This window comes from Tenrec ecaudatus, unplaced genomic scaffold, assembly GCF_050624435.1.
Source record: "Tenrec ecaudatus isolate mTenEca1 unplaced genomic scaffold, mTenEca1.hap1 Scaffold_602, whole genome shotgun sequence".
In the NCBI taxonomy this organism is placed as follows: Eukaryota; Metazoa; Chordata; class Mammalia; order Afrosoricida; family Tenrecidae; genus Tenrec; species Tenrec ecaudatus.
The window spans coordinates 1,557,668-1,585,205 of NW_027459485.1; the positions used below are offsets into that span (position 1 = coordinate 1,557,668).

The 27,538-nt window shown below is 43.8% G+C and overlaps 1 non-coding gene and 1 pseudogene across 1 annotated transcript; both read right to left on the reverse strand.

Moving 5' to 3' along the window:
- The window catches only part of LOC142436761 (ninein-like protein), a 71,468-nt pseudogene extending 44,597 nt beyond the window's left edge, over positions 1-26,871 (reverse strand).
- On the reverse strand, positions 18,647-18,778 carry LOC142436767 (small nucleolar RNA SNORA84). The gene has a single exon (XR_012782104.1). It is a non-coding gene; the product is annotated as a small nucleolar RNA SNORA84 (small nucleolar RNA).
- Positions 26,872-27,538: the final 667 nt, after the last annotated feature.

Sequence of the window (27,538 nt, forward strand, 5' to 3'; positions counted from 1 at the left end):
AAAATCCTGGCCAACAGAATCCAACAATCTATCAAAAAGCTAAGCAAAAGAACCACAGCAGGTGAGATTGGTTCCAGGGATGCAAAGATGGTTTGAAATGAGAAAAATAATGAATGTGATCTACCATATAAAAAAGAAAAACAACCACATGAGCATTTCAATTGATTCAGAAAAGGTATTTGATAATATCTAACAGCCATTCTAGATACAAATACTAAAAAATAGGAATCGAAGGGAAATTCTCAATGAAATCAGGGACATATATGAAAAACCAACTGCCAGCATCTTACTCAATAGGGAGAAACTGAAAGCACTCATTCCTCTTTCAGATGGAAATACACAACAATGCTCCTTATTAACACTCTTATTCAACATTGTACTGGAAGTTAGCCAGAGCTATCAGGACACAAAAAGAAGTTTCAAAAATCCAAATGGGCAAAGAAGTAAAACTGTCACTATTTGCAGACGATCTGATTCTATACATAGAAGGCACCAAAGGCTCAACAAAAATATTGCTAGAAAATATAAAAAGATTTGGCAACATGGCAGGAAACAAAATTGACATATAATAATCAACAGGATTCTTGCATACTAACAAAGATAACTCCGGAAAAGAAAACAAGGAATCAATACCATTTACAATAACCACATAAAGATGAGTCTCTTTAACAAATGGTGCAGGAAAAATTGGATTTCGACTTGCAGAATAATTAAATAAGACTAATGCCCCACACCCCCACAAAAACATATAATATGGATCAAATATCTAAAAATAAATACCAGAAAATCAATGAGAAAACATGGACAAACTTAAGAGTCCTATTGCAGGGGATACACAAAATGTCAAATATTAATGAAGGATACACACGTAACAGAAGACAAAATTGAAGTCTGGGACTTAAGAAAAGTAAAACAAAAACTTCATCAAAAAAGTAAAAATGTTATCTACAGATTAGGAAAAAGATTTTGGCAATGATATACGTAATTGAAACACTTCAATAAGAAAAAGATGAATAGGTCTGTGTGGCAAGATGGTGATGGAGTAGCATTCCAGAGGGACTCTGCAGAAATCAGTGGAGGAGAGTCACTGAGAGGGAAATATCACTCTTCTGGGTCACAGGCAGAGCATCTTAAAGATGAGCAGACACTAGGTCTTGAAGAGCTGTGGGGTTTGGGCTACTACTGTAGAGGTTGGCTATGGCTTAGCCTTTCCCCTGCCACAGTCTCGGCTGGATCTGAGCTCTCTTGGCCAGCACAAAGGCTTAACTTCAACACAACCACAGCTTACTGCTGCCTTTCAGCAGGGTTTAAACCCCTCCAGCCCCACAGTCAGGTGACTAGGGCTGTTATTTCTCTCTCCCTTCTTCCACAGTCTAATTGGCCTCGGTACCCACCACCTGGTCTTTTTTCTTTCTTGTCTTTCCTTTCACATGTCACTGCTGGGCTCCAGGTCACTGCTCTTTGCCTAGAGCAACTGCATCCATCCTCCACTCAGCTGGGGCAGCTCCTGCCCACTTGCCCTCTGTAGCCTTACAAGCAGCTGGGGAAATCTTGCCTGTCTTCTGCCACACCTCAAATGGGGGAATCTCCCCTTAAAACATCTAGGAGAACTCCCATCAACCCTCCAAAGCCCTGTAAGCAGATGATGGAAATCCCAACCACCCTCCACGGTGCACCATGTGGCTGGGAGGGTCCCTGGGCCCCTCCCCGTCCTCTGTGGTCCCACATGGCTGAGGGAACTTCCTCCTACTTGCTGCCGTGCTTTACACAACTTAAGACAGCTCTGTGAGCCCTCTCCAGTGTGCCACACTGCTGTGGGAGCATCTGTGTGACCTATATGGGAGATCTTGCTACTAGAACAATTCCGTCTGTTATCTGCAGTGCTCTACACTAAAGTGGGCACACCCATCAACACTATGTGGCAATCCCGCTGCAGGAAGCACCCCCGCACTTCCCCTGAGGTGTTCCAAGCCGCTGTGGGCCACACCACCATGGCTTCCTGTAAGATCATCCAGTGCAGTGTCATCCTCCCCAGTCCACAATCACCCAACCAGAGTCCCATGAGAGGACCATCCAACGTAACCTCTAAATAACAGGATACGGGTTGGCTAGGTAAGGAGTAAAACCACAGGAGGAAAAAGTGGTAGCCTGACCTAGTACATTTAGCTGCAGGCAGTTCAATGACGCACTCCAATGAGTTTTCCAAAGTAGGAGACCAGTGCTTGTTGACTTTCTGAAAAATGGCACCAGGCTCTTCTAAAACAACACAACACAAACAGCAACCAGCCACAAAAACCTCAATGAAAAAACAGGAGAAACAAAAGGCAATGCCAGAAGTCCTGAACATAATGACATGTATAGTAGAAGCAGACATTGATCTGCAAACAGAAAGCAATCTTCAGGATTTCTGCTTGGAGTTATACAGAATATGAGGGAAGCAATATAAAAAAAGGATGAAATGATAGAGGAGATAAAGGCCACGCACCAAAGGGAAATAAAAGACCTCAGGGACAAGATAACCAAATCCAGTAGTGAATTCACAGACTTCTTCAAAAGACTTGATGAGGCAGAGAATTGCACCAGTGGCCTAGAGGATAAACAGGCAGACTTCAGCAAATGGGAAAGGCAGTTAGCCAAGATAATCAAAGAAACTGAAGAAAAGCTGAGAGCCATGTTTGATGCTATGAAGAACAACATCTGAATAATTGAACTACCTGAACAAGGCACAACAAAAGAGTCAATGGCATAATAAATAGTGTAGAAATTCTTAGGGGAAAACTTCTCCAGATTAATAAATGAAAACTAGGCAACTATTCAGGAGGCCAAAATAACACCAGCTGGACTGAATTCCCAAGAAGAAATCACCAAGGCATATAACAGCTATTCTATCCAACTTAGAGGAAAAGGACAGACTCATAAGAGCAGCTAGGGAAAATAGAAACAGTTACCTATAAAGGAACTCAAACAAGAGTCTGTTGAGACCAATCAGCGGACACTGTGAAGAGGAGAAATTGAAGAAAATAACACAAACCCAAGAATACTCTATCCAGCCAAATTATCAAGATAGATGGAGAAGTTAGAGTCTTCCCAGACAGGAAAAACTCAAAGACTACGATAAAAGAAACTAGCCCTACAAAAGATCCTTATCTAACCGGTATGGGCAGAAAAACATCACTCACCAAACAAAAACAAGAGACTGCCACATAAAACAACTCCACCCAGATGTAAACAAAGAGTAAAGAGCCCCCAAGATAACAGTGGCAAAGAAAGGCAGAATGAACCACACACAAATGGACAACACACTGATAAGAAAGGGAGGTAGGAAAACATTCAACACAAAAGGTACAAGATGACATCACAGAGTCCACAGTTGGATATAATAACCCTGAATAACAATGGACAGAACTCAGCCAATAAAAGGCAGAGGTTAGCAGCCTGACTTAGAAAACACAACCCCTTGGGCTGCTACCTATAGGATACACATCTTATGATTACAGACAAAAATAGGCTGAGAATCAAAGGCTGGAGAAAAATATACCAAGAAAACGGCCATTCAAAAAAAAGAAAAGGTTGCAATCCTAACCTCAGATTGTAAAAATAGTTCCCAAGGTACAAGCCATAACAAGACATAAGGGGTAGGGGCACTATATAATGTTCAAGGGAACAGTAGATGAAGAACCAGTGAACATAATAAATATATTCATGTTCAACGCGACGTCCACAAAATTTATCAAACACTCCAAAAGATGATAAAAGAAATCACAGGCTAACAATTATAGTAGGTGACCTTAATACACCATTCTCTGAGAAAGATCACAAGGAAAGAAGCTTAACAAGGAGGCAACAGATCTAAACATTATGATTAAATGACTTGACCTGATAGATATTTTCAGAACGCTCCACCAAAATGCAAAAACACCCTCATATTCTTTTTAAGCCCCCCATGGCACATACTCAAAGATAGACCACATGCTGGGACATAAGTTGAATCTGTGTAAATTCAAACATAAAGAGACCATACCGACTTCTCTCTCCGACCACTATAACATAAGGCTGAAAATCGACAGAAGGATGATGAAGAAAACAAGGGAAAAAATTGTAAGAAAAATAACTCTCTTTTGCAAAAGGAGTGGTTACTGGCTCAGAAAGATATGAAATTAGAAAATTTCTAGAAACCAATGAGAATACAGTTACCAAAACCTTTGAGACAGCAAAGGCCGCTATCAGAGAAAGTCTGATAGTAATATGTAAGCACATGAAAAAGAAAGAGACGTATGATTGATGTGCTGACACAAAACTTACACCAATTAGAGCAGTCAGCAGAATAATCCTACAAATTGCAAAAGAAAAATAAAAAGGGCTGAGATTCATGAAAGGGAAAACAAGAAAATTATGGAAAAAATAAATGCAGCTAAAAGCTGGTTCTTTGAAAGGATTAACAGAATCAAAAGACCATGGAAAACCTAACCAAAGAAAGGAAGGAACAAATTTCAATAGCAAGGATGAGGAATGAAACAAGGGACATTACAATGAACCCTAATAAAATCAAAAGGGTAATTGCACAGTACTATGAAGGACTGTACTCCAATGAGTTCAACAGCTTCTCACTCCCCGCTATCACGACCTCAGTGCCGCTTCCCAATCTAGACTAGACGGGAGCATGCGCATAGGCATAGGCAAGAGATAAAACTCACGACACATGGAACCAGGAACAGGAATGGGAATAGAGACAACAAAAGGGTAGGGGGAAGGGGGGCGAAGTGGGGAGAGAGGAGACACCAATAGCAATGAATAGCATATAATCCCGTACCCCCAGTCAGGGGGGAGAACAACAGAAACTAGAAGGGAAGGGAGATGGCGGTCGGAGTAAGATTTGAAAATAATTAACAATCTACAATGTATCAAGGGGCCACGAGGGTTGGGGTTGGGGGAGGAGAAGGGAGAGGAAAAAAGAGGAGCTGATCCCAAGGGCTCCATGGAAAGTAAATGTCTATAAAAGAAAGACAGAATATATGTACGGATATGTCAGATACAATTGATGTATAGATTGTAACAAGAGTTGTAAGAGCCCCCAATAAAATGATTAAAAAACACCCACACAACAACTTTGTTTTTAAAGAAAGATATACAGTAGAAGAATAGCAGCCGTCAAGTCTGGAGCACTGGGCCTGGTTTCTTGGGACATTCTTGTGGCTATAACATGAGGCCACTTTTAGATATCAAGTTGACCTTCCACACGCAGCAAGTAGACGTCATCAAATTTGAGGCTTTTCAGCAGAATCAAGGCTAAACGTAGAAGCCCGGTCTCTTCAAGAAGATACTCTCAGTGGTCTCCTCTTTCAACCTCCAAAAGGAGGGCCTGAACATGGCCTGCTCAAACCTCAGCCACTCTCATAGCCATCAGCTAGGTTGAGCTACACAGACACTGGTCACCTACAGTTCTGTCCATTCTAATGGTTGAACACCACCCTCTTAGCAGGTACAATGAGACAAGAAGTAGAGTTCTTTGGACTTTTTTGCACAAGAGGTCTAGAGACCTGCTGATGCAGCCAGAGGGTCATGCTTTTAGAGAAAACCCTAAGTTCCCCATAAGCTTTGACCCTGCCCCAGTGTAGAAATGGTTGGGGAAGAGGATGGGAATGAGCAAAGGTGAAGGTTTGGGTACCAACAACCAAAATGCTGGCATGTAAGACCCAATACAAGATTAATATGTGACTGCTCACAGCAGTCAAAAGAGTGAGTGCAGTAGAGCTGAGGATGGTGAGGGAACCCCCCCGGCCCAGCCCCTCAAACTTCCCTGGCACATACCCTGCACTTGAATTCATACTCCTTCAGGATCGACATGAACTGTTCTTGAGAGAAGAGTGCAGTGCCATCTGGTTCCAGCTGATGTCAGACCCAGAAAGAAAGCAACAATACAGAGAATGGTAAGGCAGGTCCTCTTGGGCCAGGTTCCTGGGGCCACCTCCTCACTTTCCTTCTGGGAATCTAACTTCTACTTTCCAGTAGCTCTAGAAAAAAGCATCCAGTCTACCTACTTTCAAACTTGTTTAAAAGGTCTTGCCACCAACAGCGTTTTCTTAGCACCCGGAGCCTGTGGTGGCTGGGATGCACTTCTGCCTTGTCTCTGGTGCAACTTCTCCCTTCCCAGCAACGTCCTTAGGGTAGATGACATATGATGGCACCACGCTCTAAGTGCTCCTTTGGCCTCTCTGGCTAATCCCAAGTACTATTAGTGGGTCCTGGCTTTATCAGTACAGAGGCCATACTACGCGGGGTAGCACTAGGTCACAGTGACTTGGCATGAAAAGGGGAAAGAAAAAGATATTATATAGATTTCTCTCCATTACAGGATTTTTGTAAGGAAAAAAACCAAAGTTCTATCACCCAAGTATCATTTTCAAGACATGGCCCACACTACTGACCATGATTCTAGTTGAAAGACTCAGAATAAGCAGAAGCACTTGCCTTGTCCTTCAGCACAAACTCAAGGTCATTCTGCAGTTTCAGCACCAGCTTCTCTGAATCTGACTACTTTTCCACAACTTCAAAGATCTCCTTCTGCAATCGACTGTTTTCCTAAAAGATTCAGGCCAGTGGTTTAATAGCTATATAACGCAAGCAATGACGCAATGGTAACTTTCTCACCTTTCCATAAGGGAGAGGTGTTACAGGGAGGCAAGCTGCTTTTCCTTGAAAGAGTTCCTGTAGTGGTGGAGGGTGTGAGGGCAGCTGTGTTGAAGTGAAATTACTTGGAATGGCTTTTCTATTCATGTCTTTGTAACTCCCACCAAATTTTGGGGCCATATCAAGCAAATAGGGTATGTGAAATGCTAACTGAGGGAATTTGTTGGTTTTCCCATTGCACTGTGTATATAAGAGTGAATGATAACAGTTGCAGACAGAAACATTCCATGTTAATCAAGATGGAAACACCAGGAATGAGCACATGTAAGATCCTTGCCTGAAGTAGTGGAGGCACCAGAAGTATCAGAGGCCAAGGCACTGAGAACAGAAGACAAAGCAAAGGAGCAGTGCTAAGCTCATGAGGTAGAGGGCAGAGGTGCAACACTAAGAAAGAGATGCCTACCATCGTGGGTGAGAAGAGGCAATGCAGACCAAAAAACCTGTTTCCTTAACGTTCTGTAACTGGTTAGCTTCCTTAAGCAATTCTATAACCATGAACATTGCCTGTAAGTTTTTTTGAAGACGTTGCAATACATTATTGAACCCAACAGAGAGGTAGCGTGCCAACTGAGGGATGTTGGTATCAGATAAGGGTAAAAAAAGGATAGAGGGTCAAGGCATTCTGCCTTGTGGCAATTAGCTTGGGCTGGTGTGGCATTGGAATCTCCCCCTTCGTGTAGCTAGGAGGTCAGACGTACGGCATTTCATCAGTTGGTGTCAAGAGTGGAATTAACTGCAATGGCTCCAGGCTCATGAAAGCATGGGGTTTTACAAAAGAAAGGTCAGGGTAAGGGAAGTGAAAATTTTGATTCTTAGATTATTCCTTTGGTTATTCTTACTATGGACTGCTGAAAGGACAAAATGATCTGTCTTGGAAGAAATACAGCTATAGTGCACCTTAAGAGTCTAAGATGGGCACACTTTGGACATGTCAGGAAAGACCAGCCCCTGGGGAAGACATTATGTCTGATAAAGCAAAGGGACAGTGAAAAAGAGGAAGGCTCTCGATGCGATCGATTGGTACCATGGCTGCAACAGGAGGCTCAACGGGAAAAACTGTGAGGATATTGCAGAACCTGGCATAGATGCATAAGGTCGAAACCTACATGATGGTACCTACCTAAAACAATGGCAGTGCTTGAAAGAAATGTAAGAGATGTCAAGGGCGTGAAAGTGCTCTGGAGTGGCCTGAAGGAAATACCAGGCTGGTTAAACAAAACAGTTAATAAGAAGGCCAGGGTTTCCTGGATGTACCCTAACAGAGGCCCAAGTCCGTAGACATACGAATGGGATAATCTGGGTGGAGAAAAGAACATTGAACTGAGTGTTTTTAAAAGGATGATGTATTTGGGTTTATGTGTTTAGCTGACTGTTGGATAGAGGTTTCTCCTGACTAGTGTTATAAATAGGTATCATGTGCGATAGAAACAAATACTCAGTTTTATGATTACAGAGAGCTTGTATGTTCACATTCAGCCTATTCTTATTGGATTTGTTAAAAGGGGAGTTAGGAATTTTCCCTGAAGAAATGGGTTTTTGTTTTAAGTCCAAGTAGAGTATTGGAGGCCTGTTGGTGTAGTAGTTACGCACTGGGCTTCTAACTGCAAGTTCAGCAGTTCAAACCACAAGACACTTCATGGGAGAAAGATGTGGCTTTCTATTCCTGTAAAGAGTTACAATCTTAGAAACCCACAAGGGCAGCTCTACCCCCTGCCCTATAGGCTGAATGAGAGTCAGAATTGATTTAACTGCAGTGAGTTTGGTTTGGTTTGGTTTGGAAAGAGCAGTGAAAGCTCTCACCAGTGTGGATGGAAGCCTCACCCAGAACCTTTGCTACCAGTATTTTTGCACTTATTTGCAAAGACATGCAGATCCACCCAGAACAACTGAAAGAATGAGTAGGAGAAAAATCGGTTTGGCCTTTTGAATTTTGAGCTGCCTGCCTTTAGAGTCATCTTAGCAGGGAGAAGTGTGTTCCTCTCAGAGAATGGCTCCTGACAGACTGAAGTTAAGGGAGCTGGCGGCAGCCTAGTACGCTCACTGTGCTGACACTTGGGTCCACTTGGGTGGGAGTGGTGGAACTGCCGCACTGATGACACAGCCTGCATTTTGGCATGTTCTATTGGCACCTGCTGATCTGGCCCCAGAAGCTAGAGATGAGAGAGAGGGGCTGGCTGGTCTGAAGTTTGAAAATGTGAGTGAAGAGGGGAAGACATTGGGAGATTTCATGAGTTGTGAATTATAAAGCTGATGATCAGGACCTAGGCCATGGGGAGTTAGGGTTGATGAGAATATATGAATTGGCCAGTTAATCTAAAGTACAGGGAGGTGTGTGTGAACTCCCAAGCTTGATACTGGTACCTATTTGATCTACCTTGGATTCTAGGGCTGAGTTGACCAGAACCCAAATGAATGACAAGATAAATGTTGACACTATGATCTGGCATACATTGCTCTAATTTGATGGCTTTCCCTGGATTGGATTATATTTATGGAAACAGATGCTCAAAGTTTAAATCATAAATAAAGATTCTTCTGATCAAAAATTTGCTTGTCTCCTCAGAGGACTGGTTGTTAGGGATTGACAATTTAGCAATGGGATATCTAAAATAGGGAGTGGTAATGAAGTAGCTGGTTTACCAGTTTTTGTGGGTGTATTAGTATCAATATGAAAAAGAAAAGAAAAAGAACAAGTCAAGGGAAAGTCCCCATTGAAGAGTGTCCTCTTTTCACCATGGGCTCAGGTAAAAGGAGGCGAGGAGAAGATGCTGGTTTGATGATATGACTGAAGTACGAGTGACTGTTAACAGGGTCACCACGACTGTGAAAACAAATCCTAGATGTCAGTGGGCAGGAGGCAATTCTTCATGTATTAAAGGAGCAATGTCTAGAAGAGCCAAAAGGTAGCCCGGGGTGAAGTGAAATGATCCAAAGGGCTCTTCTATCCATATCTTTGTAACACTCATCAAATAATTGGGTGGGACTAGGCAAATCGGGTATGTGAAACACTCATAGATGGGTCGGACAGTGATGCCCTTGCACGGCATCTCAGTAGCAGAGAGAGAGAATCCTGTGTCCATCAAGAAATAAGAGCCATCAGTGGGGCACATGTGAGATCCATGCCGTAAGTCGTGGAGGCAGCAGAAGCCCTGGCACTGAGCACATGAGACAGAGCAAGGAGCAACACTGAGACCACGAGGCAGAGTGGTAGGCTTCCTGGCCCATGGAACAAAGCAGAAGCCAAGGGACTATGCAACTGAGAGGCCTGGGACCAGAGAAAGAGGTGGTTATCAGCATGGTATTGTAGACAAAAGACCTGTATCATTAACATTTCCCTGATTAACTCGATAATTGTGAATATTGTCTGTGAATTGTATGTGGTCACTGAAATAAATGACCGAATCTAGCTAAGAAGAGTGTTATGGGAAGGTTAGGGATGGTTGGCGTTAGAATAGCATAAAGATGGTGGGGGGAGGCATCTTTAACTTCTGCCCTGTGCCAATTGGCATTGGGTTGGTGTTGGAGTCTCCTCTTCTGTGTGTAGCCAGAGGAGGTGCGTGGTGGCCCCCATAACATTTCTTTAGTAGACCAGCTCCTAAGCCAGACATGCAGACACTGAAGTGCCCAGTGCTTTCCCACTGCCGCTACATCTCCCACTTCAAGAGCTCAACAGCAATAAGCTAGGAAAGAAGATTAGAGACAAATGATTTCAGGGTGTACTTCTAAATAAGAGATCTGAAATAACATCAATGCAGTCCATATATCCAGTCAGGGAAAAGTCCAGTGTTTACAGACACTTGAAAGCTGCAATGACGAATCAGAAGGATGTGGAATTACTTCTGAGACACAGTGTATAACTAAGAGGTAAGGCTCTGCTGAGTGCTCCGCAGGGTTGAAAAGCCAGGAGCTGGAGTAAGGGAGACAGACATCAAGGGAGGGAGGACAGGTAGAAAGGGAGAGAAAAAAGGAGCCAAGATGAAAACGGAGAAGGCAGGCAGGCTGGAGTGCAAAAAGGACTGGGAAGAAAGTCCACCGAGACAGTCAGCTCAGCTACTTCTGCCTCACCTGCTATGCCATCCTCTCCCCAGAGGCCTCACAACTAAGACAGGGATTCAGGGCCTTCCTGTCTCTCCTGAGAAGTAATCCCTGGGGATCAAGTGCCGGCTGTGGTAAGGACTGGGTGGCACACACCCATGAACCTCTCAGCTCCTGGAAATACAGTGGGGCTCCTGCTAGGTGAGCTTCAGGTCCTGGCTTTTTTTTTTTTTTTTTTTTGCTAAAGCCACAATATGTTCCTGGTCTCTGGGGATGCAGGGGTGCCAGATGCTGTTGCAGACCTTCCCTGGCCCCTATCTACCAGCTCAGAGCTGCAGGCAATAGCCACGAAGTAGCTATACTACCCTAGAGCTGGCTGGGGCAATTGTCAGGGAACACAGTTGTGAGGAGAAAATCAAGCTTTATGTACTCCCAGCTTTGTGCACATGCATTTTCTTTGTATAGCACCCTCATACCTTTAGCACCAATGATAGCCTCTCTTGCAAGCAGGCTTCCTCCCTGCGCAGGGCTTCAAGGTCCTCCTCCAGCCTAGCCCTCTGCATGCTGGTCTGCTGCCAGAGCAGCTCTTGTTCCATCTCCAACTCTGAGCGAAGCAGGGCCAATTGTCCACAGTATCCCTGCTCCAGGTGTCTACAATACCCACAAAGGAGAGACTGAGGGTACCTTTTGGGACACCTCCTTAAACTACCTCCCCGGTGTCACACATGGCCTGGCCTTCTGGAAGATTGTATATCTACTGACAGTTTTAGACTTTATAGCCGCCTGTTTGATGGAAAGTATGAGTGTTCTGAAGGCAGGGACCAGACACTGGACACCACATTCACTGCTGGTCCTTCCAGGAGAACATGACCCCACACAGAGGCAAGGTGCCAAGGGGCCAACCTTTTCACCACGCCAGGACTCTGCATCATTTATGACGTCTCTCTCACTCTCTCTGTTTCCTGAGGCACATGATTGGGCCTATGCACAGTCATCAGAATTAGGAAGCTCGACATATTGTGTTGGTCATCCCTCCATGCTAGACAGGGCTCATTACCATTCTCAGGTTAGAGATGAGGAGACCAAAGGACTCAGCTTACCCAAAGGGCAAGGGGCTAGGGGCAAGGAAGTAGGATTCTAAAAGGGCATGCCCCACAGACATCTTGCCCACCAGTGAAGGAAGACAGACCAGGGAGCAGGCAGCCAGTGTTCTGACTTCTGGCATGAGCCAGTATGAGAGAAAGAGAAATGTAGAAGATCATTTCATGTAGCCTCAGCTGTTTCCAGCAGAGCACCTTCAGTAAACAAAGGATTCAGGAAGGTGAATCACTAGCTGAGTTTAGCCACCTCTGGCCAAGACTTTTCTCTCAATAGGGGTGAAAAAAACCTTCTCCCTGATGCAGTGTGGATATATATGTGGCTAGGTTTTCTTACATCCTTTTCTCTGGCCTTGAAGCCATCACCAAACATACCATACAGAGTTCCCCCTAAGACTGTTCAGTATGAAGGGTGATGAGAGGTAAGACTGAGGTGTTGGGGTACCTTCACTGTGTTGAGTGCTACCTGCTGAACTCCTGAAGCTGTTTGCAAAAAATATCTTACATAACACCCATCACAAGCACAAACAATAGTTAAAGGTCTTCCTTGAGCTGAGGGCAGGTCCAACGGATTGAGCAAAGAGAGTAGAGGTAGGGTAGAGACGAATGTCTGCAGCCCATAGGCATATAGAATGAGAAGCCAGTGCATACTGCACCAGCCCCACCCAGAGTTCAGTTGATGCTTCTATTGTACCCTCATCTTTCAAGGAGTCTTGTGATAGCTAATTTCATGTGTGCCGTTGGGTAGGCCATGGGGCCCCACTGCTTATTAACATATTGGCTTAGTATTGCTATGAGGGCATTACATATGATTAGCATTTAAGCCTGTCAGTCCTCAGTAAAACAGGTCATGATCCATGATGTGTGTGTGTATGTGTGTGTGTGTGGGGGGGGTTATGCAATAAGTTGAAGGTTTTCCGAGCAGACGTTAAGGTTTCTGGAAGGAGAAGGATGTTTTAAGACCGTAGCCATCCTGCAGACAGTCTCCAACCTGCCATCTGACCGATGGATTTTAGAATTGCCAAGCCTCACAACCAGGAGGCAGTTTTCTAAAATAAATGAATCACGTGTATCCCTCCATGTTTCCACCCATATGAACACCCATCTATCGTACTGACCGTGTTACTCTGGAGGCCCCTGACTGATGGTACAAAACAAAAAGTTACATTTTCTGGTTTCTACTGGCTCAAGTAAGGCCTTCAATGAACCAGAACTATAGCACTGCCACTTGGGTAGCAGCTATTTGTCCTTCACCCACCCTCTGGCCAGGGTGTAGGGACCAGATTGGGGACAGCTGCTGTGATTCTAGAGGGCTACTGTGCCAGGCTCTGACCCAGAAGCTGTCTCGGTGGCACCTACTTGATCCTGCGTTCCGTGAGCTGTTCCATGGCAGAGTGGCAGTCATCCATCTCTGTCACAAACTCCAGGTTCCTCTTCTCAGCCTTCTCCAGGTCCTGTCTTGCCTTGTCTCGCTCCTGCACCATTTGCTTCATTTGCCCCCTGCCCACAGGAAGGAGACACTGTCAAATGTAGCTACTACTCTGTCAGCTTCCCACAGAAGCACATACCGTTGCAGGGCCCTCAAACTCTGGGTCTGCATAAACGACAAAAAACAGCCAACATGATGGTGTTGAGTGCGGGCTAGCCTTGTCTTTGAGTCTTTGAAGAATGGTTCTCTAATGGTGTATCCTGACATTAAATGACTTTATTCGTTTTAGTTTCTATTATTGTCGACTTGCTTTTGAATTGAGGTTTTTTGGTGTTTATTTTGTTTTGTAGGATTTTCTGTATATGAAATCCGGGATAGGTGATCTATAGAAACAGCAATTAGATTAATAGCTCCTTCCGGTTGTGGCAGGGGAGACTGGGGGCTATGGGGAGTTAATAATAACGGGTACCAGAATGAAGAAAATATTCTAAAACTCATTGTGGTGACGCCTACACAATTCTTTTAAAATATGTCTAAACCACTGAATTGTATGATACATGACTTATATGCCAACAAAACTGTTGGAAAAGTTATCTTTCTATAAAATACTATCAACTTTTGTCCCTGTGAATCTATTTAGCAGAACAACATGAATAACCCGTTGAGTGAAAGCAGAGCTCTGTTGTAATGGAACACGGTGCCAACTGCCACGTTGTGCTCAGTGAAAAGGTCTAAGAAGCAATTTTTTTTTGTGCGCTTTCAGTCAATTGGCTTAAGCCTGGGGCCCCCGTGGGCTGGTCTGGAGAACATTTGCACCTCCATAATAGCAAGAAAAATGTCAGTCACATAAGTTTTAAGTTGGATTCAGCTGCTTGGGATATTATTAAGGGGATTAGGTTAGGATTTTGAGATCTGGCTTTCTAAGCCTCTCACCAAGTATGCAAGACCTGTGGCAAGAATAACCGTAGGCGGCCCCTTGCTCATTAGGCCCTATTAGGAAGAGGCAAAGCGTCTCTCCCTACACCAGAGACCCTTTTCCTTGTCTCATCACAAGTTGCCTATAGAGGGTGGTGGGGGCAGGCAAGGCAGCAGCCCAGACCCTTGCCAGTCCCGGACCCCTGAGAACAAACCACACCCCTAGCCTTGAAACAACCTCTCCCAGCCTCTTACTGGAGGTAGCTCAGCTCCTGGTGGTAGGAGGCCAGGGCCGCTTGCTGAATGACACCAGTGACCATCAGGAGCTTGTTGTCGATAGCCCAGGCCAGATCCAGAAGGTTCACCTTCTCATCCACACTGAATTCGAGGCTCTAGAAATAAATCCCAAGGGACATTCAAGATGAGTTTAAGTCTCTCAACAATTTGACTCCAGACTCCATTTTCCTTGGCTCTCCCATTTGCCTGAGACTTTTCCTCTTGGGGCCGCCCCCACTCCAACTCCTAGGCTGTCAATAGGAGATCCCACTGTGCCTGAGCCAGGGACACATGAGGAAGAATATGACTCCATGCATAGTACTTCATGGGGATTAATAGCAAGAGAGGGGCCCTTCCCCCCACCTAAACCCAATAATTATAAAGGCTGTATGGAGCTACAGAGAGGAGACTTTGCCCAAGGCTAAGGGCACTGGAAGGAGCTCTGGTGGTGTGGTGGGTAATGCAATAAGATGTTAACTTCAAGGTCAACAGTTTGAACCACCCCATTTCCCTGAGGAATAAAGTAGAGGCTATCTATTCCCATAAAGATTTAAATTCTTGGAAACTCAAAGGGGTAAGTCCATTCTGCCCCCTAGCATCATGATGAGTTGAAATTAACTTGATAGCAAAGGAAAATTTGGAAGCAGTTAGAGATGAAAGGGTACTGATACAGGCACTTACAGAGAGCAGTGGCTAAATTAACTCTGCCAACTGCCCACCACTGTAAGCCACTAACATTCTTTCTTAAAAAAAAATCATTTTATTTGGCTCATACAACTCTTATCACAATCCATACATACATCAATTGAGTAAAGCACCCTTATACATTCGTTGCCCTCGTCATTCTCAAAATTCGCCTTCCACTTGGGTTCCTGGAATCAGCTCATTTTCCTTTTTTCCCTCCCCTTCCCTCCCCATTGCCCCCTTCCTCATGAACCCTTAATAATTTATAAATTATTATTTTATTTTACATTCTCCTTTTTCCTTATGCCACTTGGAGTTGAGTTTTTACCATTTCAAACTAAAAGAATTCTGGGAGAGACTCCTAACGTAATATATGTAAAGAATCCTGACACATATTTCATATCTCCATAATATCTATCTATCTATCTATTTATCTATCTACACACACACACACTGATGATTTGTATTGGTAGAAAAATTATGTATCAGAGGACATGAGCCATGGTCAAAAGTATTACAGAAAATGAAATCTTCCTTCTCTCTCAGAATTTTGAAAAATAAACTTAAAAAGAGATGTTATGTGCATCTTACCACCCACATATACAGAATGAAACAATGAATGTTTAAAAATGAATCTTTGCTATATTTATTTTAAATTGACTACTGCACAGTGTGACACTAAGTCCAAGAGCAAGAGCTACACCAGGCTAGTCTCCTGGGCCAGTTGCAGAAGAAATGGAGGAGCATGGGCAGGAAACCCCCATGGCTTCCAGGAATGCGAGGCTGGCCTGTGGAGCCAAGTGGCACAGTTCCCACCTAGGTCTTTTTTGATCAAAGGACTTGGCAGAATGCATGCCCTTATGTAGTGGTCAGTGCTGACTATACACATGCACCTTCTCTGACTCTGATGCCACCACAAAAGTGTGCTTGTTCCAACGCCCGTCGGAGTGCTGCCTTGTCCAAGCAACAAGCCTGAAAGGTTAGCATGGCAAAGGGGGAAGTATCTAATACATGAAAACCTACCTTCAGAGTGTTTTTATCACTGTTGTTTTCTCTGTATTTTATTTATGCTCTTTCAAAATTAAAATTTTTATATATTAATAGCCAAAAAGAAAAGTTTCCCGAGAATTTCCCTGTCTGGGATTCTCTGTTGCAGCAGGAGTAAGGAAGCCAGAGAGCAGAGGCCAAGCACAGTAACCCTCTCGGGCTCCCACCCCACCCTCAGCCCATTCTCAGCGGAGCAGCTGTGGCCATCCATTTCCAAACCTGCAAAATCTCCTTGCCATTTTGAATGCCCTCCTGGGCCCACAGAGCCACCACCTGCTCAGGGCATGCAAACCCAGTGCCGTCATCGATGCCGGAGAAGAGGTGCCGGTCTGAGCAGATGGACACGAGGGACGAAGTGGTCGTGTGGCAGCTGCTCTCCTCTGTGGCCTGTACACCAGGGACCAAGAAAGTGCTGTGAGCACGCACGTCTGTTCAGCCCAATCTCTTATTTCTCATGTCCCCCACTGCACAAACCTGCACGCTGCCTAGCAAGAACAACCTCACCAGTTATCGCTCTCTTCACTTTCTAGCAAAGGTGAGAGGGCTGGGCACAGCGACGTGATTCATCAAAGCAGCCATGACTGCTCTGGAGCCAGAAGGCAGCAGACAGGGCTTTCTACTCCCACAGAGAGCTACAGGCTTGCAAACTGCCAGGGCAGGCCTACTGTGTCCTGTATGGTCGCTATGAGTCCACACTGAGTCAATGGCAGTGAGGATGAGTGTGAGTTGGGTGTGTAAGTGCAGCCCGTGAACTATCCGCATCTCTCTGGCATGACGAACAAGGTACACAGGGCCTCACAAAGGAAGAGCCTAAAGAGGGGCTTGCCATCATGGAGAAATTCCTAAGAGGCTCCAAAAGCAGAGTGGGCTTCCCTGTGTGTGAAACTGCACATTACTGGGAATACAGAAGCAAGCAGCTTTCAGCTAAGCAAGCTAGGGGAGTCTTACGATGATGGTAAAGTCTCTCAAGCGGAAAGCTGACCTGCTACGTTCAGATATTCTATGAATCCACAAGGGCAAGAAATATTTCCCTTAAATTTTTTCTACCTCAGAGCCCTTTCCAGTAAATATGTGTTGTCAGGAATCCCTGGGAGTAAGAATGAGTGTTCTCCACACCTTCAGGTCATCACATTTCTGCTCCAGGCATCCAGCGCTCCTGCCTCCCTCAGAGTAAAAACCACCTTGCTCCAACCTGCTCATGGCTCTTCAGCTACCCTCTCCTCACTGCCTTGCTGGCTGGGATCTGGATCTGGGACCCTCAATACCTTGCTCAATCACCCTTAACTCCTCTTTTCTGACACACCGGCTCGCTGGCCTCCAGATAGAAGGATACCTAGCTATTTTTTAGCCCTTTCAAGTCCAGCCCCACAGCTTAAATCATGCTCCTCTTGCTCTTTCTGGCTCATCCTGGACTCTTTCCGGTCCCTTCTCTGATGACCACCAGGCTTGTCCTGGCTATACTCTCCACCCTTCATCCCTCATCTTCTCCCAGCAGTACACTTCCTGAGTCAGGCTCAAGGGAGCAGAAACCTCCTCTGCCTGTACTCACTGAGTCACCAATTCTCTAATGAAGGAGCTTGTTCACCGAGCTTACTAAGCTACGCTGGGTGCTCTGCGTGCCAACTGGACAACACTCTAGAGCAGGCATTTTACTCTGTTTGCAGGTGGAAGAGGGCACCATGGCTATCAATGGAGAGTCCCAGATACTCAAATGCATCTGGAACTGCTATGAACCCTCTAGCCACTTACTCTAGAAAATATGAGGCTCAGAATGGGTTTCCCCTATACCATGTCCACCTGATTCTCCTGCTGTCATATATATATATATATGACATCAGTACAGAGCTAGTATACCTGTTAGTAAGTAGGTTATCTATCTATCTATCTATCTATCTATCTATCTATCTATCTATCTATCTATCTTCTATCTATCTATCTATCTATCTAACAGGTATACCACATGACATGGTCAAACATCACACTCTATAGCCAAACTGTGGAGACACACACAAGATATGGCACACTCTACTTTGAAATAATACAGGAGACTCTACCACCCTGGCCTCCTTCCAGTTTCTGCCCTAAAATGACAGTGCAAATGGGCAATTCTCAGGTGAGAGGTATCAAGAGAGGGGTAGAACTTTGTGCTCCACAAACGAAAGACTGAATCCGCCCACTCCTCAGTTTGACATTCTATGCCCCAAAGGTATTATATACTGTGTATACACTCATATCTCTGCAGTGAATTTAGTGTGGGTGTGTAGAGAGTGCATGTATATGAATATACTGTGCATGAATGCATACAGAATGTATAGTGAAGGGATGTGTAGGCACTGTGTTTATGATGTTTACGTACACTAGCAGTGTGTGTGGTGGGCATGAGTTTGTGTGCCTTACAATTTGTGTGCATATAGTAGGTGGTACCCCCCCAAAAAAAACCTGGAATTTTTTTCAAAGCTATGTATTTAATTTTTTTCCATGTACCAGTGACCGGGCTATGGAGGCTGCTGAAAAGGAACAGCCCCATGCATGCATCCCAGGATCGCTCTGGCCCATTGCCATCGCTGGAAAGCTGTACCTGCCCAACAGTGCCCAGCAACCATGGGGCATGCATTTAAATTCTTTTACAAAACAAACTTGTCACCTACAAAGTACTCTCAATTACACTTGATACATTTGTAAAATCTGCAATTTAATTCTTGGAAACATTTTTCAAACTCATCTGTTTGGATGGCTGACAGCACCTCCCTAGTGTTTTTCTTCACTCTTCTATGTCCTCAAATAGTTATCCTTCCATGTCCCTCTTCTTCGAGGAAACAAAAAAAAGTCACACAATGCAAGGTCAGGTGAGTAAGGTGCACGGGGCAAGAGAGACATTCTGCTTTTTGCCAGAACCTGGCACACTGAGATGGCTGTGTGAGCAGGTGCATTATCATGGTGGCAAAACCAGTCCCCTGTCTGCCATAAATCAGGCCTGTTTTTGCCACACACTGTTACAAAATCTTTTCAGATCCTCTAATAGAAAGCTTGACTAACAGTCTAACCTGGTGGAACGAATTCCAAATGCACTACAAATCGACATTTTTATCTGTTCGATAAGATGATGGACGTCCAGAATGAGGTTTGCCATCAATCAACATTTCACCTCTTTTGAAATGAGAAAACTACTCATACACTTAGAGTTTTTCCCATAGCACTGTCTTTCTAAACTGTATTCAACATCACAACAGTTGCTTTGGCATTTTTCCTGAGGAGGAAACAAAGTTTCATAGCTGCATGCTGTTCTCTTAAATTCGCCATCATGAAAAACAAGGTTCCAGTGAAACCGCTTTTACAAAAAATTCACTGTGACCAGAGAGAACCTTCTCAGGTGGCGCTGCAACTCGGAGCTCTCAAAGAGGGAGAAAAAGTCATATTATGAAAGGTCTACTCTGCCCAGCACAATTCCAGTTCTGGGAGGGTACCACCTTGTATCATGTGCATATATAGTGTGTGTGTATAGTTAAGTGTGTGTGTGTGTGTGTGTGTGTATGACAGACGCATCTATAGTTTGGGTGTATACATGTAGCATTGACTACATGTATCAGGTGTGTATATATAGTGGGTGTACATGTATACAGTGGATGGGTCCAAACTGTGTGGATATGTGTACAAGTGTGTGCTGTATGTAGAAATACACGTGACAGGAAGAGTAGATGGCTATGACAGCAGGATAATGGGTCAAGTTGCTGTGCTGAAAGACCTGTTAGTCTGGGTAGATTAGAAAAACAAATTCATAGACACTCATAGGTGTTAAGAGAAAGCTTTATACACAAGAGCAATTGAATATTGAGAAAAAATTTCACCCCAAGTCCAGATTAAGTCCATAAATCCAATATTAGCACATATGTCCAATCCCAATCTATAAAATCCTCCTCAGACTCACGAAACACATGCAATATGCCAAATGCAGGAAGATCACAGGCCAGTGGATGGAAAGTCTTGTGGATCCAGTGGCATTATAAACATCTCAGGGCTGGCATGAGTCTCCATGTGGCTCCATGGCTCTATCTGCCATCAGTCTAGCTTCATGTGGCTTGTCCGGAGGAGGATGAAGCACCTATCTGTATCTATCTGGCCTCTGTATCTATCTGGCCTCCAGTAAGCTATTTATCTCAGTGGCACGCCTAAATGAGGTTATCAAGCTGTGACCTGATTGACATGCTAGACAACAGCCCTCAACAAGTTGACACCAGAATATGTAACTACCACAGACCAACCTTTGTCAAGTTGACACTTTTACACAACTTTTTACCCATACATAATTCTTAACAAAAAAATAATAAAATCATATCTGTAACTAACAAGATAAAACTAATAAGTGTACCATTCAGTATGTGCCATCCTCATTTAAACATATTATATAAGTGACAAAACAATATTCTATGCCTAAGCATCGCAGTTAAGGAACACACACTTAAACCTATAATCCTATGTACATATTCCAGCACCTATGAAAGTTTGTAGCCAACCACTTCATGCCTTTATCATCTCCATTTTAGGTATAAAATTTCTATACTGCCCACTTACATCAGCCGTGTTCTGAGGAACCTTCATCCCAGTTAGAACCTTGTGAACTCCCCATCCATAGTAAAGTCAAATCAGGACAGGCTATCCATGAAGTCTGCAGCAATATCTCTACTTCACAGGCTCAAACATCTCTTCATCTGGTCGGATTCTGGTCAACTCAATGTGGGCTGCTTCACTCAGCGTCCACATGGTGCCCATTGGTCACCTCGCTTCTAGACCATGGGCACTGTCACAAATTTTCAACAAGCCTAGCCCCCTTGCGCTAGATCATGAATTTCAGACCAGTCAACCCACTCTCGTTTTCTCTTCACGTTCCTGAAACAAGGTCCATGAGTGTCAGTGGCCAGACTCAATCTGTCTCTTTATTGCTGCATTTCGCCCACTTCCACTCAACAAGTGGATCTGGGTGGTCGCCTAGCAAGCAGTTCAGCCTGCCCACAGGCTCCCTGTAATATTCAGCCCAGAGAGTAGTTTTCTTCATGGTTCCAGATTTTTTCCCAGCTTCTGACAAAACCACGAGTTCAAAATTTAAATATCCAAAGAGTTCCCTTTTTCCCCCTGTCAATCTGTCAACAGCCCTTGGCAAGTCTCTTCACCCTTAAATGTCCTCAACACTGAAGACACTTTTCTTTTCAGAGCTTATTTTTTCAAAGCCTTCTTTGCGGGTGTGTCCTAAACCCATCTAACAATCCAGTTTTAATGACGAGAAACAAGTGGGCTTACAAGCTCTCTATTTTCAAATTTCCCAATAATCATTTCTATCAATCATATATCAATAATAATAAACAGAAAAAAAATCAGTATAAACAGAGTAGCATCAGATCCTAAGCTCTATTCGTAAAACAGTCAAATTCGATGCTTATTTAGTTATCTTACTCATTATCTAAACGCTTCTATTGATAGAAAATATGGCATTAGGCCTCTGACAGCATCAAGCCAGAGCCAGGGTTCATTATTTATTTTTATTTTTTAAAATAATTTCATTGGGGCTCATACAACTCTTATCACAATCCATTCATACATCCATTGTGTCGGGCACATTTGTACATTTGTTGCCATCATCATCATTCTCAAGATATTTTCTTTCTACTTGAACCCTTGGTATCAGCTAAGCATTTTCTCCCTTCCTCCCCCACACTCCTGCCTTCACGATAATTTATAAAGTATTATTTATAAATTATTATTATTTTCTCATATCTTACACTGTTCAATGTCTCCCATCCCCCACATGTCTATTGTACGTCCCCCAGGTAGGGGGTTATATGCAGATCATTGTGATCATTTCTGCCTTCCCTCTTGTCCCACTATCATGTTCAGTCTTCATTTGGGTTTCAGTAATTCCTCTTGGTTACATTGCCCTTGATCAAGCCCTACCAGGCCTCCTACCTATTCGTTGCCATCATTTTTGGATCACTTGTTGTTCACTTGTCCCTGGGCTTTTAACACACATGTCCTTTCCCCCACCTGTCCCTCACCCATGTCCCTGCAATACTGTCAGTCCCGTTTTGTCTTCCAGATGGTTTATCCTGCCTATCTTATCTAGATAGACCTACAGAGATAATAATATGCACCAAAAACATGACGGACCAAAACAAAGCAACAAAAGAAAACAACAACAAAAAAAAACAAATGACAAATTAGAAAAGAAAAACCTGTCAATTATTTATCTGTTCAAAGAAACAACTTTTAGCAGCACTAATTTTACCATAGTTTTCTTATTTTCCCTCTTCTGAATCTCAGCCATGATTTTTATTATTTATTTTCTTAATCTATTAATAGGTTTGTCCTGTTGACTCAGCTTTAGTTGCTGTAAATTTTGTGCCAGCATATCAATCATAAGTCTCTCTTCCTCTTTCATGTGTTCATGTATTGCTATGAGACTTCCTCTGATAACTGCCTTTGCTGTGTCCCATAAGTTTTGGTACATCATGTGCTCATTCTTGTTGATTTCCAGAAATTCCCTAATTTCATCTCTGATCTGGGCCAGCACACACTCCTTTTGCAAGAGAGTTATCATCTTCCAATTGTTTGTCCTTGTTTTCTTCATCTTCCTTTTGTTGGTTTTCCAGTCTTATGGCACAGTGGTCAGAGAGAGAGGTACATATATCAATGTGCTTAAACTTATGCAGATTCATCTAATGCCCCAGCACCTCTATCTTTGAATATGTGTCATGTGGGCTTGAAAAGAATGTAAATTCTTTTGTATTTGGGTGAATAGCTTTGTGCACATCTATCAGGTCAAATTGTCTAATTGTAATATTAAGATCTCTAGCCTCTTTGTTGAGTAAAAGCCCTAGGATAAGAGGAGATGCCTGGAGGTTGGCAGTGGTGTGTGAGATTAAAAGGAAGAGAAAGAGAGAGGAAAAAAAAGAAGAGCCTGTTGAAACTGTAGTGGGAAAGAAGGAAGAGTGAGAAACAAAAGTAACAATATAGCTTAACCCCATCCCTGACCCTGGGGCTGGAGGGGTTTAAACCCTTCCACAATTCGGAGTTGAAGTGTGGCTGTGTTAAGATAAAGCCTTTGTGCCAGCTCCAGATGATCCCGTCTCTGGCTGAGACAGTGGTGGGGCTAAGGTTAGACCTTAGCCAGCCTTCACTGTGGTAAGACAAAGCCCCCAGCTCCTCAAAACCGAGTGGATATTTGCCTGTTTATCTTTATGACGCTCCTCCTGCAACCAGGCAGTGCGCAACATCCCCCTTAGTGACTCTCCTGCGCTAATTTCTGCAGAGTCCCTCTGCTATGTGTTACTCAGTTGCCGTCTTGCCTGAAGTGCTCCCTGCCCCTCCAGCCAGCTTTCTCTCAGCCATTTTGACCTTCTGTCAGCCATTTTCACTAAGCAACTCTGAGAAATTCAAGGGGTGATTTTGTCCCCTGAGCTCAAAATATACATTAATCACATTTTCACCATTTCACACAAGAATAACCAAAGACTACAACCAATGAAAAGAATCCAAACTTTAACTTCCCATGTTCTTTCCAGAAAACTATCCAGTAAACTGCATGGCCATATCTGACTTCTGGCTAGCCAAAGAAGCACTATCATGAAGCAGAGATCAAACAAACATCCACTCTCCATCTTTATGATTCTTTTATCTAGTACTCCACTCCCAAGGGACCATAATGTGTTAGTCTGAGTAGACTAGAGAAACAAATTCATAGACACCCATCTGTGTGTAGAAAGAGCTCTATATACAAGAGCAGTTGAATATCACAAAAACATCCCACCCTAGTTCAAATCAAGTCCGTAAGTCTGATATTAGCACATATGTCTGACATCAATCTATAAAGTCCTCTTCAAACTCACAAAACATATGCAATGATACTGAATGCAGGAAGATCAGAGAGTAAAATATCTTGTGGATCCAGTGGCAGTCTAAGCATCTCAGTGCTGGTGTGGGTCTCCACGTGGCTCCTCCAGCTCTAAGGCTCTGGCTTTCATCAGCCTAGCTCCATGTGACTTGTCCGAAGGAAGACGATGCAGAGACTGTGTCTATCTGGCCTCCAGTGAGCTATTTATCTTCGTGGTGGGTCCAAATGAGGTCATCAAGCTATGACCTGATTGATAGGCTAGACTCTACCCCTCCACAAGTTGACACCAGATTGTGTAACTACCATAGGACCCATACTTCAGTGGTATTCGAGGTTACAGAACTCTTAGGGATCCTGCCCTTGCAGGCTCAGGGGTGCCACTTTGAGATCCTTATCCTACACTAGCTTCCAGCAACACCTAGGTCTCCACATTTGGACATGAGTTACCCTTGTTTCTGTATCTTCCCTAGTTCTTAGCCTCAGTGCAACTTACCCTGGAGAAAATCCTTGACAAAGAAGAGAAACCCATTTCCATGTTCAAATCTTAATCCACAAACAGGGATCACACTTCACTTGATGTGGGTGTCTCCTGGAAGACATACCTGCCTGCCTAGGTCATTTCCCCAAGATTCCTCCTTACAAACTCACACCTCTGGCCAGAGAGCATCTGTTCAGGAAGGTGTGCATGGCACAAGAAGCGGTACGGCTCTATAGCCACTATCTTGATTCTTTAATGCCAACTATGCGCACATCCATCCCTAGTTCAGTGTCCACATTAGTCTATACTTCAGATGAATACAAAGGGAACATGGGGCTGCTTCTGCTTCAAGGAAGTCATATCTGCCAATTAACCCAATCAGTGACATATAAGGGCCATACTCTGATTTTTTTTTTACCTTATATGGCCTGAAATCTCTCCTTAATGCTCTTGAATATCTTCTTCCTGCATTCTTGTTGATTTTAGAATGAAAAACTTATGCTCTCAGAAGTACCTACTCAGTGGTGAAGAATATCACACTGGTTTTACTCTGCCTCCCACACAACATGGGAGTCAGCCACATCCTTGTGCAGAAAGCAAGAATTCCTTAGAGCAGTCTGCTCTGTGGTGGGAGAAGGAATTTCTTCTGTTCGGAAAGTGCTAACCCAGCAGTCACTGAGCAATGCTATGATTTAAGGAAACTGCCTAAATCTGTTCTGTTTAAAGCTGCACGGAGACCTGGTACTTCTGCAAGACATAAAACCCAGGGATAGGAGGGAGGAATCCAGACTCAGGACCTAAATCAAAAGGGCTGCCCGAGGGAGATGTTGCAGAATGCTCTTTGACATTGCTCTCCTGCTGCATCATGGTATGAGGGAAAAGGGATTTCCCTACTGAAATGTTCTCTATCCCACAATTAAGAATGGCTGAAGCTGTCATGTCAGACACTACTTGGTCTTATAGAACAACACCTGGGAGGCAGGCATCACAATTGCCCCATTTTATAGATGAGGAGCATGAGGCTCAGAGATGAGCATGCCATCCAGGGACATACAGTTATGGAGGTCTGTGTGACCCCAGAATCTCAAACACATATCTCTGTTACTTATCCCTCTTGAACCCCTGGACAACAGTCAGGTGACTCAGAGAGGACAGGTTTGTGAAAGATGCTGACGGTTATGGTTGCAGTCATCAGAAAGATAATACTTAATGTGGTTCATAATTTATTTGTCCTATTTTACCTGGTAATGAGTCCAAGGATCACTCAGTTCGATGGGAGTAGAAGATTTCGGAAATGAATTGGGTCTATGACTGAACAGGCTAAGCTGGAATTCCTCAAGACTTACTCTGCCATCTCCATCTTGATCCAATTTGTTAAACAAATCTTCCATTTCCTAAACAAAAGTCATACACCTGGATCAGAACACATGTTTTGCTTAATGCAGAGGTTCCACAAACAGGCAGCTCAACCCAGATGTCACCATTGGGCCTCCTGCTTCTCCAAACTTTTGGATCAAGCATTCAACAAGGGCAGCTTGCTCATCTTCATCCACATTCAAAATTGTCTAGGTCCCAACTGGCTGTATTTCCAAAATATTTTTCCTTATCAGTCTCAAGGGAAATCTATACTACCATGTCTGTTTTAGTTCCATAATCAGTAGCTGAGTCATTCAAACTGCCTGAACTCCATAAATAACTTATTTCCTATCTGCTGTGGCTGGGAACTTGCAGTATGTCGGTGGAAGATGTACCCACAAAAACCAGCCTGGCTCCAGTGGGTCACAGGATAACAGCAGCTAGGCCAAGAGCGCTTTAATGAAGAGTGAGGACTGCAATATAACACTCCACCTCTATTCCCATCTGATGAGACTACAGACAGGTTCTAAAGAGGCCTTACTTGGCCGTAGTACAATCAGCCTGGCAGGCAGGGAACGGTGATCTTGAGTGACTGTGTCTAAGAGTGCCTGGCACAACTGCCCTACAGTGGTGAGAGTTTATCACAATGGGGGGGGGTCTGAGATATATTCTTTGACAGGAGTTTTGAAGCCAGTCAAGAGTTTTAATGAGAAATTGATATGTCTGAATCATAGTCTAAAAGAGGGTGAGAGTTTTCAGACCAAACATTTCAAAGAAAAGTGGTTGAGACAGGTCAGTCTCAGGCTTTCTCTCACCTCTTTCTCAAGGTCTTGTAGCCCAATGGTTTGACAGACCAGAGTCAGCTCTTGCATACTGAGGAAACCACTGCTGCCAACGCCAAGCTCTTCCCAGATTATCTGGGCTTGGATCTCAGGGGTATGAAAGGAGGGGCTGCTGAGCTCCAGAGGGCTCCAGACTTGAAGTTGGCCTGAAATAAAGGGAAGATAGTTAAACGTGGTACCACTTGAAGAATTTAGGAGAAGTGTACCAACACCAGTAAGGTTTTCTAAATTAAGGAGGAACAACTGGATAGAGGGATGGATAGATACACGACAGGACATGATGGACATATATATATTAGGTAGAAAGACTCTAAACTTATTTTAGTTGTTGTTCAGTGCTACTGAGTCATTTCCAACTCATAGTGACCCTAAGTACAACACAACGAAACACTGCCTGGCCCTGTGCCATGCTCACAATTGTTCATATGTTCAAGGCCCTTGTTGCAGCCACTGTGTCAATTCATCTTTCCGAGGGCTTCCTCTTTTCATAGTTACTGGTCTCTCGTGATAACATGCACAGGGAAAGAAGATGAAGTCTTGGCATCCTTGCCTCTAATGAGCTTCCCTGCTCTACTTCTTCCAAGACAGATTTGTTTTTTGTAGTTTGTGGTACTTTCAATATCCTTTGCTAGCACCATAGCTCAAATGCATAAATTATTCTTCAGTCTTCCTTATTCAATATCCAATTTCCATGTGTACGCAAGGGAAGTGAAAAAGTTCATGAGGGAACTGAAATGATACAGTCAAAATGGTATCATGGCTTGGGTCAGGCACACATTAGTCCTCAAAGTAACATCCTTACTTTTTAACAGT